Here is a 14428-nt window from a genome sequence, read left to right as displayed (position 1 = left end):
AGCCGCTGTCGTGATGCTATGCGGACACAGTGTGAAAAAGCATGGAATGCATCATCATCCGAGTTCTTATTAATCAAGAGAGTCAATGTGATCTGAGTCATTAGTATTAGTGTGAGTTGCATGGATTATCTAAAAATACTAGATTTTTGGATAATTTTAGCCTATTTTTGATATTATTTATTGTAAAAATCTGAAAAAGTTAGAAAAAGCTTCTAGATTAGGATGGCATGCAAAAAGCTAGTTGCTTTTTCAGCCAATTATGGGATTTTCATAAGAAGGATAGATTGACGAAATCGCATGCGTCGCGATTGCTGGCTGAAAATTGCACTTTGAACTGAAAGAAGAAGGAGCGAGCTGGGAGATCTCTGAGTAGGTGTCTTCGAGTTTTACCCCCTTTCGGAGCCAACGGAGCCATCATATTTGGGTTTCGAGAGCAGTAGAGAAGAAGCTGTAATTTTGATGTACGTTTTGTTCTACGAAGAAGCTCCAGGAGATCTAATGCCTGGATATTACTTTTGAGTAGTGCAAGGATTCTAGGTTCTTTTAATACATATTGATTCAGTTCATTGTGCTTTGTCTTTGTCGTGTTTAACTCTTGTTTATTCTCTTTCTTCTCTTCCATCTCCTATCTCTACTTCCTTCTACCTCTGATCCCCGGTGGATTCGACCTTTCGACAAAAACCCCTTCGACATTGGTGAACCTGATGTGAAAGGTCGTCCAACGATTTGCAACAGTTGGTGCAAAATATGAATATGCTTATGCAGGTACAACAACAACAACAGGTGATGTAAGCTTCTGCTAAAAAAGAAAGTGTTGTGATGAATGCTTTGCAAGCAATTGAGTGTGAGGTGAAGTTATTCAATGGCAGGAATGTATTTACATATGTACATACCTATGCTCAGAAGATGGAATTCTTTGGGGTGGCTCAATCTACATGGAGCCGGTATTTTGTACGTGTTACTGTTCATGAACTGAAAGCAAGGATTATTGAATTATACTTGCACGATGCTGACTGGGTAGCCTTCAAGAAGACACTCAGAGAAGAATTTTACATTGAGGACACCAATTTGATTACACGCAAGGCTTTTCAGGAGTGGGTTTTACAACCCAATAAGGGTCTTGTGGCTACGGAATTGTTAAGAGAATTTGAAAGTTGATTTGAGCAGTTGGATCTTGCAGAACAACAAGCTCTTGCAACCCAGAAAATTGAATTGTTTCTACATGCAGCAGCAGCTGATCCTGAGCTTCAAGAGAAGCTTGATGATTTGCTGGAGGATTAGACTACAGAGATAGGTTTGAAAACAGAGTGGAGACATGTCAAGGAAGCTGTTACTGCGCTTGTGAAGAAGCATAGAAGAAGAGAAAGTTTGCATGTCTCTAGCTTGCCCATTGTTACGGGCAAGACAGTTGATGTATCCAATAAGCCACCTACTTCTATGGCTAACCCTATAGCTATACCTGCTATTGTTTCCTCTGTTAGGGAAGATGTCTTAGATGAATTGATCAAAGGCATGTGGGATCTTCAATTGAGGGTTGCAAAATTGGATGAAAAAGGACAAGAGAAAAGGGAACGGGTAGTAAGCCCTAAGCTAGGAAAAAGATATATGTGGTGTGACAGTTTGCAGCATGAGAGAAAGAATTGTGCTGCCTATCAGGAGGCCTTGGCACGACAGCTCATCTTTTGGAAAGATGGCAAGATTCATACACAAGAAATGGGATTGCCTCTTGCTTTGAATTTCAGAAAGGGAGATATGCAGAAGTTGTTGAAAGACTTGGCAGTTCGAAATGCTTATGCGGCAGTACATGCTTCTACTTTTGGTCTACAGTTGGATAGAATGCATGGCCAAGTGATGGTTGGTCCAAAGGCTGAAATATGGACACATGCTTTACATGCAGCTAAAAAGAGAAAGGTTATTGATTGTGAAATGTCTCATGCAGAGCAAGACATTCGTGGCATAACTAGTTGGGAATCATCGGTAGATGCATATTCAGTGTATGCATATTTAGCAAAGGTACAAAACACGGATGTACTTGTGGAAGAAAAACGAAAAAGAGATGAAGATATTGCAGGGACATCTAAAAGAATGACAAGAAGAAGTATGGATTAGCCTAAAGCTACAAATCAACCACCTCCCGAGCATGTTATGGAAGAGGTCAATCAAGAGCAAAAATAGGATAACAAATAAGAGGGCAAAAAGAAGGGCAAGCAACCAAGATATAAGTTGCAATTTGACATTGAGACAGCCACAGATCTTAAGAAGGTTCTTGAAGAATGGATCTTAAACATTCGGGTGGAATTCACCTTAGGAGAGGTGCTTGGCATTGCCAAGCGAGAATTTCATGATGAGATCATTGACATAATTAAGAGGAAGCGTCAGTTTCTTGGTGATACCACTAGTGCATTGCTGCAATTTGAAGAGGAAACTGGTTTGTTGGATATTCGGGCTGAATATGAGCATGAAGTGAGTACTAGATTATCTATGCAGGATGCTATTAATCAGTGGATAACATGTGGAAAAGAGAAGAAAGTGGCTGAAAATGCATTGTCTTGTAGCAATATGCATGGTGGAGTAAGGCAGATGCAACAATATGGGGAAGAGACTCTAAGATTGATTTCTCAAAGTCACTACACAAGAAATCATTGGGCTAGGGCTACCACTGAAACAGTAGTGAAAATAGGAGAACGTGAAACTCCTTGTGTTGCTTTACTTGACCATGGGTCTAAGATAAATGTCATTGAGCGTGGATTGTATGAAAATGGTGCATGGCCTGTAGATACCGATCATGGTTGGCATATGAGGGTTGCAAATAATTCTTCGGGAGAGCTTTATGCTGCATGTCCTAATGTAAAAGTGAGAATTGGTGATGTACAAAAAGAGCAACACTTCTTTGTGCAAGATAATTCCTCATATGCAGTGATTTTGGGACAGCCCTATATTATAGGAGTGCGTATGGAAACAAAGGTGCTTGATGATGGTTTTTCTTATGCAAGAGTCAGAAGCAAGGATGGGAAGAAAGCAATCCAATTTCTTATTGCTTGTGTTAATCATCCTAGAAATTGGGATATGCTTCGAGAGTCTCCTTTGGCTCCAAATGCAAGGGAATTCAAAGACTTGGATTTTTACTAAGCATTTTCATTAAGCACTACTGTAATGTGGGGCTATAGTAGTGCTGTTCAGAGGATGTACTCACCTCTTGATGGAATGAAGCATGTATTCACGATTGGTTATTCTTAGTTTACAGCAAACAGTTCATGTTGGTTTAAGCCTATGGAAGCTATGTGCAAGGCTAAACACATATCTATGAAACGGGCTACTAAGGAACTGAAAGCATTGGGATTGTTAGCTGAAAATGAAGGCATTTCAGGCATCTTTTATGGGCTAAATATTAGTGACACTATGACTGATATTTCAGCAACTATACATGCAGAAAATGAGGCTGAAAACAGAATGTTATCAGTATGTTCTTTAGATATGTATGATGTTATAGCATTGTTTGCTTAGCAGGAAGGATTACAATGGGCTAAAGCACTTGTGGAGACAAAGTATAAGACAGTTGACAAAAAGGTGAAACCAATTGCTTTGCTACTTCCATCAGAGAGTGAGGGTATGTATGAAAAAGTGTCAAGGTAGCCAAGCTTACGGGATCCTAAAGATATAGGTCATCAGTTTACATCTGAAACATTACAAGAATTGAAAGTTGGTGCAGAAGGGTTTTTTTGCCTGCTGAGAGAGACTATTTTATGCAGATGTTGGCTAGGCATGGAAAGGCATTTGCATTTCAGCCAAGTGAAATAGGTTGTGTGGATCTAAATGTTGTCTCTTCTATGGTCATATTTAATGTGCCACATGTACCATGGAACTTGAGGCCTATTCCAGTGCCTAAAGCTTACTTGCCAAAGCTGATGGATTTGCTAAATAAAAAGATTCGCATGAAGATCTTGGAGCCTTCTTCAGCCCCGTACTCAAATCGTTGGTTTACTGTGCCCAAAAAGAATGGGGCTTTGAGGTTTATTCAAGACATGCAACCGATCAATAAAGTGACCATAAGAAATGTGGGTGAAGGTTCTGTGGTTGATGAATTTGCAGAGGCTTTTGCAAGTAGAGTGATCTATTCTTTGGGTGATCTTTACTTGGGGTATGATTAGTTTCAACTTGCAATTGAAAGCAGGGATATCACAACCATGAAGACTCCCTTGGGGTTAGTAGGATGTGTACTCTCCCATAGGGTGCAACAAACTCAGTGGTACACATGATAAATGTTATGAATAGGGTACTCAGGGATTTTATACCACAATTGACAATGCCCTTCTTGGATGATGTTCCAATCAAAGGGTGTGCAGTGGATGAAAAGAATGAAGAGATGGATGCTCATGGATGCAGACAGTTTGTTGCAGACCATATTGTGGATTGTGAGAGGATTTTGACGCGTCTAGAGGAGGTGCATTTCACTCTTTCTGGACAAAAGTATGTCTTTGGATTTGAAGAGGTTTTGATTGTCGGGCATATGTGTGGGCCTTATGGGCGAAGACCATCACCAGCAAAAATAGATGGGATTGATGGAATGCAATATGTATGCACGAATGTATCAAAGGTGAGTAGATTTTTTGGTGCATATGTGTTCTATTTAATATGGATTCCTCACTTTGCACATGTAGCCAATGCTCTTTATCAGCTTCTAAGGAAAGGTAAAAAATTTCATTGGGAAAGGAAGCATCAGAAAGCATGAAGAAATTGAAGCATTTCTTAAAATATGCTCCTACATTGAGAAAGGCCGACTATTCACATGGAAAGCCTATTATTATTACTGTTGATACAAGACCAATCGAGATTGGATGGGAAATTGGGCAAGATGGTGAGGAAGGGCAAAGATATGCAATTCACTTTGGTGCTAAAGTATTGACTGAATGATAGAGAAGATATCCACAAGTAAAAAGGGAATTATGGGGAATTGTGATAGCTCTTAAATGTGATAAGGAGTATTTTATAGATGCTCATGTAGTCATTGAGACCGATTGTTTGCCTGTATTGAACATGATTACTAGTTGTGCTACCTCGGACATTGCTATGCTCCGATGGATTGCATACATAAAATCTTTGAACCCTGAATTTCAGCATACTGCAGGAAGAGATAACCCAGTGACAGACATGTTATCTTGGGCATGTTATGAGAATGAAGATGGGATGATGGATGAGGAGGAAGAAGATGACTTTGTTATGACTGAAAATGATGTTGTAAGAGTAAATTTAGCAATGCAAGGTGTTGCTACAACATTAACAGAAGCTTGGACAACAAAGAGAATACACTTTAGATGTTTTGTATCTTGTGTAGAAGTGTTTCTGGAAGACAAATATACAAGAGAGTGGCTGAGAATTGGTCAATACCTCAGTACATTAATAAAGAGAGATGAATGGTCAGATGAGGAGTTTAAGAAAATCAAGAGGAAAGCGTATGGGTTTTTCTTAAAAGATGAATACTTATGGAAACATACTAAAAAGAAATAAGGTATGCCATTGCGAGTTTTGGGTGATAGAGCTTCACAAGTAAATGTTATGCAAGAACTTCATGAAAGCTTGTGGGCTATTCATAGAGGTGTTTGGGGTACTTTTGCAAAGATCAAAGAAAGATATTGATGTGTTGAGAGTGAAAAAAGACTGAATTTTTGACTGATTTTTGTTGTTTTTGAGGTCTGAATGATTGATTTTTGATGGATTTAGAGTGATGTATGGTTGTTAAAGGAAGTGTTTGAGAGTGTTTTGGATGATATTGATTATGCTTTGGAAGCTCATGATGATTCTTAGTGAAGATATGAAGCTCTGTGATGTTCTGATAGGTTCTATTGAGGTTCTGATTGGTTATGTATACCTTCTGTATAGCTTCTGTTTTGTTATGGTTTTCTTCTGTGTATGAAGTATGGATTGATGATTGATGAGGTTGAAATATTTTGAAATCTTATTGAATAGTTTTTGATAGTTTGAAATGGTTTTAGTATGAGTTATGAGGTTCTGAAGACCTTCTGTAACCCTCTGTAAACCTTCTGTAGAGCCTTTGTCTCTGCTCTGTAACTGTTCTGTATCTATTCTGGTACTGTCTGTACTGTTCTGTAGATCTTTTGTAAGTGTTCTCTAGAATGTATGTGTGACTTTGGGAAAGTTTTCTAACTTTTGTAAAGGATGAATCTAAGTTCAAAAGAGCTAAAACAAATGGAAGAAGCAGCTGTTGAACTGAAGAGAAGACTGAAGTGACAGTGACAGTAGTGAGCTGTGAAGAGACACTGTAGTGGCTCTAGCGCCTCTTCACATCAGACATGCCTCTTGGGAGGTGCATCCATGACCTAAGAAGGATTATTGAGAGTAATTATGAGAGTATTGTAGTGAGGATATGATGTACTATTGAAAGAAAGAGAGAGAGAGAGCCAGAGATAGTCAATTCTATCAAAACAGTGTAATTGTATATGAGAGATTGAGAGAGACGACTATGAAGACATTGAAGATGAATACTATGTGATTGATTTCCATTAAAAAATGGTGTATTCTTGTATGTTCATTATTCTATTAATGGATTCTATGAAGATGTTGAAGATTATAGTTGATTCTATCAAATCCGTGGGAGATATCTACTATGATGCTCCGTGAAAAATTGCTATTTTCTTTGTTTTGGTTATCAAAAGAATGAAATAAAAGCTTGTTGATGTTAGAAGATAGATTTTCTTGCAGTAGAATCCCTTTTTCCTTGGTGTCTCTCTTGGGGCTCAATGTTTTTGGTGCGTAGCCCAGGAAACTTGCCATCAATAAGCATCAGAAGAGGCTGAAAATGAAGGAAATGGCATTGCCAAGAAGAGGAGAATTCAATGGATGTTTGCAAAGTTCTTTCTTCCACTGAAGAGTTGGAGATTCTCATTATCAAAGCCACTTTCCACAAGAAGTTTATCCCACAATGGCGGAAACATATCACCATCATGATGCATGCTCTATGTGGTGGACTATTTTCTCTTCCTATTGAAGCAGCATAAACTTGCATCTTGGTGAAAAATTGTTTGGGAACAAACTGAAGAGCAGAGAGAGAATGACCATCCATGGAAGATTTGGCATTCATTGAGAAGTTTCCAGACATCATCAAGTGGGAGATCGTGAAGAAGCTTCAGGAGTCGTGGTTTGTGGAGGTTCACGAAAACAAGAAGGAAAAGAGTTGGAATTTGTTCATGGACGCTCAATAACAAGATACGTGGGATGCTTGGTATACTAACAATCTTCTGTTTGTCCAATTAGCAACCCACTGGAAGTTGGTAGACAGAGTGTTTTTCACAACATACATTGTTGAAACCCTCAAAAGCTGGCATTATTATAATAATGACACAACAACGATCCTAAGAAGAATGAGTTTTGATACTTTCAAAATGGAATATCTCCCCCTCTGTAGTGGTTTAAAAGTCGAATTCAGATATGTTGAAAAGAAGGAAGTGGAAGAGATGTTGGCCAGAGAATCCCTCAAAGACTGAAGCCCCTCTCTGATTCTATCCTGTTGAGTATAGACCAACTGGTTGGAGCCAACCCCCTGATGAATGACGCAATCAAGAGGCAAGCATTAGAATGAGTCCAGAGGTACGTAAGAAGAGAGAAGGCAAAAATCAAAGCTGAGAACGAGCTCACAACAACAGAAGCCTCCTTTGACGCCCTAAAAGCACTCTTTACAGAAGTCCCCATGGCAATTCAAGGTCCCCTTCCTAGTCAAATTCGTCCTAGAAATATTGATGACAGGCCATCAAATGCAGTCTCATTGCTAGTTTTTAAGGGAGAGTACAATGAAGACCCTGATCTTCATGTAGCAGAATTCATGGTAGCATGTGTGGCTAACAATGCCAGAACCCCTGAGCATTGGTTAGCAATATTCCCCGCCACTTTCAAGGGCGTGGCGTTTCAGTGGTATGAGAGACAAGCAACATGAACTTTTGGCACATGGGACGACCTGAAGTTTGCCTTCCTCACTAAATTCAGGCGTGAAGGTTTTGAAGAGCGGATGCGAGAGGAGTTCATGAACCTAAGTTAGTCCTCTGGAGAAAGAGTAGAAGCTTATGTCTTGCGAATGGAATCTATCCTGAAGAGATGGACTAACCATCATTTGGACAAAGGTATCCAGAAAGGAGTGTTTCTCAGAGGCCTACAACCAGAAGTTCGCAAGTTCGTGGAATTGAGAAGACCAGTCAATTTGCAAGCTGCAGTGGAAGGTGCAAGATTGTATGACGAAGTTGAAGCAAGGTTGTCAATGACTCTAGGAAGAGGAGTCTTACCTCTTCCTATGTTAGGAATGGTATACCCACCAAATGTAGTTTCAGGGACAGTTTCCTACCCCTATCCCCAAATGCAAACAGTGCCGTAGTATAATGCACCTAATCCACTGTGGTCGCCATAGACGATAGTGCCTCAAATGATGGTTCAATCACAACAACAGTGGCCTCAAACAATTCCTCCAATGGCGACTCAACAACAGTGGAACCCTACCAACTGGAATTAACAACCCCAAGTCTCAACAGAAGCTCTGAATCAAAACCAGAACAAAGGACCTTCTGGATCAACCTAACCAGTGTATGTAGTAATTACAGAAGCTTCCCAAAACCCTACTACAAGCACTTCAGGAGGTGAAAATTTGAAGGACTACTTATCTAACTCAGTTGCAAGTATCAAGAAAGAGCTTATGGATGTGATTACAGAGCAGCTACAGACGCTGAAGGTGAATACCGCCAATATATCCACTCCTGCGGGAGCTGGAAGAGATGTGATGCGCTCTAATACATGGTGCGGAAAGTGTCATCAAGCGGGACATTTAGCCACTGAATTTACTCAAAGACCAACCATTCTTGGAGCTTTCTATTCCTACTGTTTGTGGAAGAATCTTACAGAGGATATTTGCTCTCTGAAAGAGATGCATGAACGAAGACAGAAGGATGAAAATGCAAGATTCAACTTGCTAGAATCCAAAATGAAAACACAAGATATTGGATCAAAGCCTAGGGAATTTGGTCCTAATTTCGGTCCAAGGAGATTTCCCTCTCAAAGTTACAGAGGACAACTGTCTGGCGGTGGTCAGAGATTAGAGGTGGAATGTTACAGGTGTGGAGAAAAGGGTCATATCTCCCCGAATTGTCCAAACCCTAGACGATCTGTGGATTACAAGACCTTATGCAGCCGATGCAAAGGAGAAGGCCACACTGCAAAGGACTGTCCAAGCCCAGCCCCTGTAAAGGCCAATGGCATTGATAGCCAACAGAAGGTACAAGAGCCTGCCTCCAATTTGGTAGAGTTGGAATTTGCCGCTGTCATGCGCACCAAGAAGAAGGAACCAGTTATTCAGAACGAAAATGATTCTCCTACCAAGACTGTGAAGTTCAACCTACCAAAAGAGGGACAGAGCAGTACAGAACAGAACAGTGCAGTACAGAGCACTGTAGTGCCACAGAGAGTTACAGAGACAGTCCTAGAAACAGGACCAGAGGTCCAGGAGATAAATGATACAGAAGCACCTCCAGAAACAGAAGAAGTGTTGATGCTATAATTACTAGAAGAAAAAGGAAAGATGAAAATGGGTGTAGCCCCATTCCCCAGCCGGCTAGAGAAGCCTGTGGATCCTATCAAAGATTATGACTTGGTCAAAGACCTAGACACTTTTAAACCAAACCTAGCATTTTGACAGTTACTGATGCTGTCTCCCAGCTGCCGAAAGAAATTCAAAAGCATCTTGACAAGAAAACGTGGACTAAGGATCGCTCCTTCAATAGCGACTAAGACCAATAAGGCCCCGGAGCCTGTAAAGGAAGTAGATGTCGCTAACGCCTTCCTAGATCCTAGAGCCCTAGAGATTAGTGTGTGGATAGAAGGATGCTTTATTTTAGATACATTGATTGATGGAGGGTCATCAGTAAACATAATGACAGATGTGACAATGAAGGATTTAGGGTTGCAAGGAATTCAACCTACACAGTGGCTTATCAGATTGGCAGACCAAAGTAGAATTAAACCGTTGGGCTCCCATACGTAAAAACAACCCTTGCAGGAAGAGACTATTGGCTGACATATTTGGTGATCAAACCAAATTCTTATGGGACCTCATACCCTCTGCTGTTGGGAAGACCTTGGCTTTTTGAAGCAAGAGCCAGGACGGACTGGTTCAAAGGAACCCTAACCCTAGGCAGAGGACCCAACAAAGTGGTGTTAAAGTTGTATAGATCGCAAAAAGGAAATGGATCCACATCCATTGAAGTCATAACTAACTCCTCCAATGAGGTAACAGATGGTACATCAGGAGATGAAGAGGCTGTTAAATAGATCTTTCCCAAGAAAACAGAGGCACAGTTCCTAATAGTGGGCACTATAAGCCAACTACCAAAGGAAGCAAAGTCTTTGTCCATGGGAGAATATCTCCTGCCTCAACTAGAATTAACTTCTGAAATCACCTCTAACAGTGAAATAGAAGCATGGATGTACTGTTCTCCCTGTTACATGACAGTCGCAGAGATAGAACAGATACAGAGTAGTAACAAATACAGAGACAGTCACATATACAGAGACTGAGCAGATGCAGAACAGAGACAGAGCAGAAGCAGAGTCAGAGACAGAACCAGAGACAGTCACACAGATAGTGATTGTAATAGAAGTAGAAACAGTGACTGTAACAGAAGCAAAAGCAGATGCAGAGGCAGAAGATCTTCTCTTCTCCTACAGAGCCTCTACAGAAGCAGAGACAGAGCCTCTAGAGGACGAGAATAAAAATGATGAGGAAGAAAACGAAGCAGGTTATGAAAGTGCAGATGAAGAATTTCATCTGATAGCGGATGATCTTGTTGATGTCCCTACAGAGACCTCAGAGGCCAAAGATCTCAGGGTGCTAGATGGAATGACCATGGTTCCATTTGGGTTGACCAATGGACCACAAAGTATGCAGAATCTGTATAAGCAATGGATTAAAAGCATAAAAATTAAGTTCACCAGTGGCTCCTGTCGCCCTGACCATTCAGTCCAGAGAAAAGATGATGATGATGCCCCTTGCCAACAGAAGCCAGAGCTATCAAAGCCTCGGCTTCTAGAAGGTCCATGCTATGTGACATTCCTGGACGCATCCTTTGAAGATGAATCCCTAAGGCTGGAAGAAATCACCACTCACACAAAAGCAAACAAAGCTCTGATACCCTTCCAGCAACCTCAACAGACAAATGAGTCATCTATTCAGAAGGAGGACATTGGTTCTAGTGGAACATTAGACGAGGACACTACTCTCTTGAGAGAGTCGGACCTTTATCCCTAGAAGCCATCCGTGGGACATTTATCTGTGAAGTGGAAGGTGAAAGGCAAGTAACATTCTTGGATACTGATGGTACTGAACGTCACCTGAAAGTGGGCCTCAATCTTCTAGAAGGAGAACTAGTGGTCCTGTGAGACTTATTAAAGGAGAACTTAGATGTGTTTGCTTGGTCGTACAAAGATCTAAAGGGGATTGATCCCATGGTATGCCAACCTAGAGCATGATGCCAAACCTGTAAGGCAAAGACAAAGGCGTATGAATCCTAATTATTCTGCACTAGTGAAGGCTGAATTATTGAAACTTCTTAAAGCAGAATTCATTTATCTCGTGGCTAACAGTGAATGGGTTTCGCCCATTGTGGTAGTACCCAAGAAGAACGGGAAACTTCGAATATGTGTTGACTTTTGGAAGCTCAATTCGAAGACAAAGAAGGATGTGGGAGCTTTCGCTCAACCGCCAAGACCCTCGGACCGCTTATTCTTTCAAGCGTTTCAAGCGAGCTCTCATGGCTATCTCTCACCTAGCCGATGCGCCGTCGATCCTACGAGTGTAGTGAGCTTACCTTGATGCTCGATCGAGTACCCTCCTCTCTCTTGCACTCCGGTAGGTCCACGATCCTAGATGCTAGCTCAAGCATCCTCAAGATTCCTCCATCTCCAAGCTCCATCCTCCATAGCCACGCGCGCAAGAGAAGAGAAGAGAAGAGAAGAGAAGAAGAGGAGAGGAGATGGTGAAGAGCTTCACCCTCTTGATCCCTCACTCTCACACACCCTCACTCCCTCACACTCTCATACTCCCTCTCTCAAGAGCACACACAAGCAAGAAGGAGAGAAGAAGAGAGGAAGAAGAAGACTCCTTTTGCCACACACCAAAATAATGAGCTTCTCATTTACTTTTCAACTTTATATACAAAACCCTAAATCCCCTTTTGGGCGGTCATTCCCTTTTCCCCTTTTTACATGGCCGGCTATAGCCTAGGCCCTTTTCCCCATTGTCCTTCTATCTTTCTAGCTTCCTTTTTACCGCCCATCTACATTTACAAATTGCACGGGTGAGAGCCCGGCACTCTTTTACAAGATTTTAGGGTGCGCCTTTTTATTTAAAAATGCACCTTTCCCCTTTTGTATTTGCCTTGGACTTTTAAGGTTGCCCTTTTCTCCTTTTCTTTCTTCAGTCGGGCTACCTTTTTTCCTCCTTTGCCCTGCGTCTTTTCCACTTCCTTTTGCTTTCTTCGTGTTGGGGTTAACATTACCCCCCTCCTAGACGAGTGCCAGTCCCATGGCACTCATTGTCGTAGGTGGCAGGTGGTAGCATGCACCGAAGACGTGGGTGACAAGGACGCTTGTGGTGTTCCTGGGGTCTGCATTGGTGGCTGGCACACGTGTTGGTTTGTTGGGGATTCCACACAGGACTATTCTTTCCGGGTTTGTCGGATGGGGAGGGGTAAGCAGTCAGAGTTGGGTGTTGATGAAGAACGAATGACACTTCCGTTGTGGTCTTCAATACCTGCAATTGAAAACCTCTCAGGTGGTCTCTCCCTAAGGGTAGTGCTAGTCTTCTCGATTGTGCACAAGACATACTTGATTAGTTTGGGAGGCAGGTCGAACTCTAAGCAAGCTGAGAGTATTGTCCTGCACTTGAGGACCCAAACTATGAATATACTTCAGTGCAGGCATTATGTGAGTGGTTGTGCATACTTAGATATTACTTAGTTAGAAGACTGTCGGCCTGGTTCCTTGTATAGTGAGGGGTCGGTGAAGCAAGGGGCTAAGTTGATGGAAAAATGTGTCAATGAAGCCGGGGAGTACACTTGAAGATTGTTGGAGACGTCATTATGGTCTTTCCATTGTCTTTCAAGCCTTGCTTACCACGGTGGGTTGTAATGGCATTGAGATGAGTGCACAAGACTATCATGGGCGAGGCGAGCTTTCTAGGTATGTCCTGCCCTTAATGTGCCCTCGACAATTGTGGGGGATGTATGAAAGGGCTAGGGGATTAGGGACGGAGCCAGCCGACCAAGGTCGCTAGACGTACCTAATTTGAGGACCCCTAGGTGCGTTGCTGTGATCATGTGTGCTTTTTCTTTCTTTCTTTCTTTCTTTCTTTTTTTTTTTGTAGCATGAGGGGGCGTATACATGAAGGCAACGGTACAAGGTCATGACAGGAGTTTACTCCTCGTCATCTGAATAGTGGGTAGGGGTTGGTGGAGGATGGGGGGCCTTGTTAAGGAATTTTCAACTCGACAAGTAGCCTTTGATGTGGAGGCGGGTTTTGAGGGTGGTAGTAGAAAGAAAGGGGTGGTTGCACTGGGTGAATTTGCTGTCGTTCATGTCTTCAAGTAGTGCACCACAGAAAGAGGGCAAAAGAGAAGCACGCATCATGAGGCGAGTCATGGTGTTGCTGTCTATGGCGTTGGGGTCAAAATAGAGGGGTGGTAGGTGGCATTCTTGGGGTGCGGGCTCTTGGTGGACTAGGATCCTAATTAACCTAAGATAATTACAAGTGGTGATGAATGCGGGGTCGGGGCAAGAGGTGAATTCGCTAAGAAATTTGTCTATAGAGCTATACAAGTCGGGGAGGGTGAAAAGGAGGGCGTTTCTATGGGAGGTGCTATTGGTATTATAGATGATGGGGAAATCGAACCTGCCATGGATGGATGGATTGAAGTCCACTCCTACCCTTCGAGGATGCGGCATGAAAGTGGGGTCGTTTCTCTCTGAAGGGAGGGTGTTGCAAAATGCCATCCACGCTTCCAGGTTGACGTCAAAAATGCGTCTCCTCCAGGTGGGTTGGCAATTATAGCCTTCCACTGATCTAGGCACCTGGAGGACTTTATCTTGCCAAAACTCGCGGTCCTCGGCTCCCCAAGCAGTTGGGTGAGCCTCACGCTCCGCTAACCATTTGGCTTTGAGCCTGGCCCCCTTGGCAATGACATCCTCCACCAGCTGAATGGGCAGTACCCTATTCAAGGCAGTGGGAAACTCAAAGCGCAGGTCGAAGGGGTCGCGGTTATACTCCTGCTGTTCCCAGATAATCAATTCGACACGGAATTCAGCAGGGGAATCTTGGGTGCGCAGTAGGAGAGGGGCAGGCTGTCTTGGGACAGGTCTGGCATTCAGCTTTCTTCTTGCCTTC

The sequence above is a fragment of the Lygodium microphyllum genome, chromosome 11, assembly GCF_053477565.2.
Source record: "Lygodium microphyllum isolate KBCC chromosome 11, Lygodium_microphyllum_v1.1.10, whole genome shotgun sequence".
Classification (NCBI taxonomy): Eukaryota; Viridiplantae; Streptophyta; class Polypodiopsida; order Schizaeales; family Lygodiaceae; genus Lygodium; species Lygodium microphyllum.
This window is presented reverse-complemented; position numbering follows the sequence as displayed.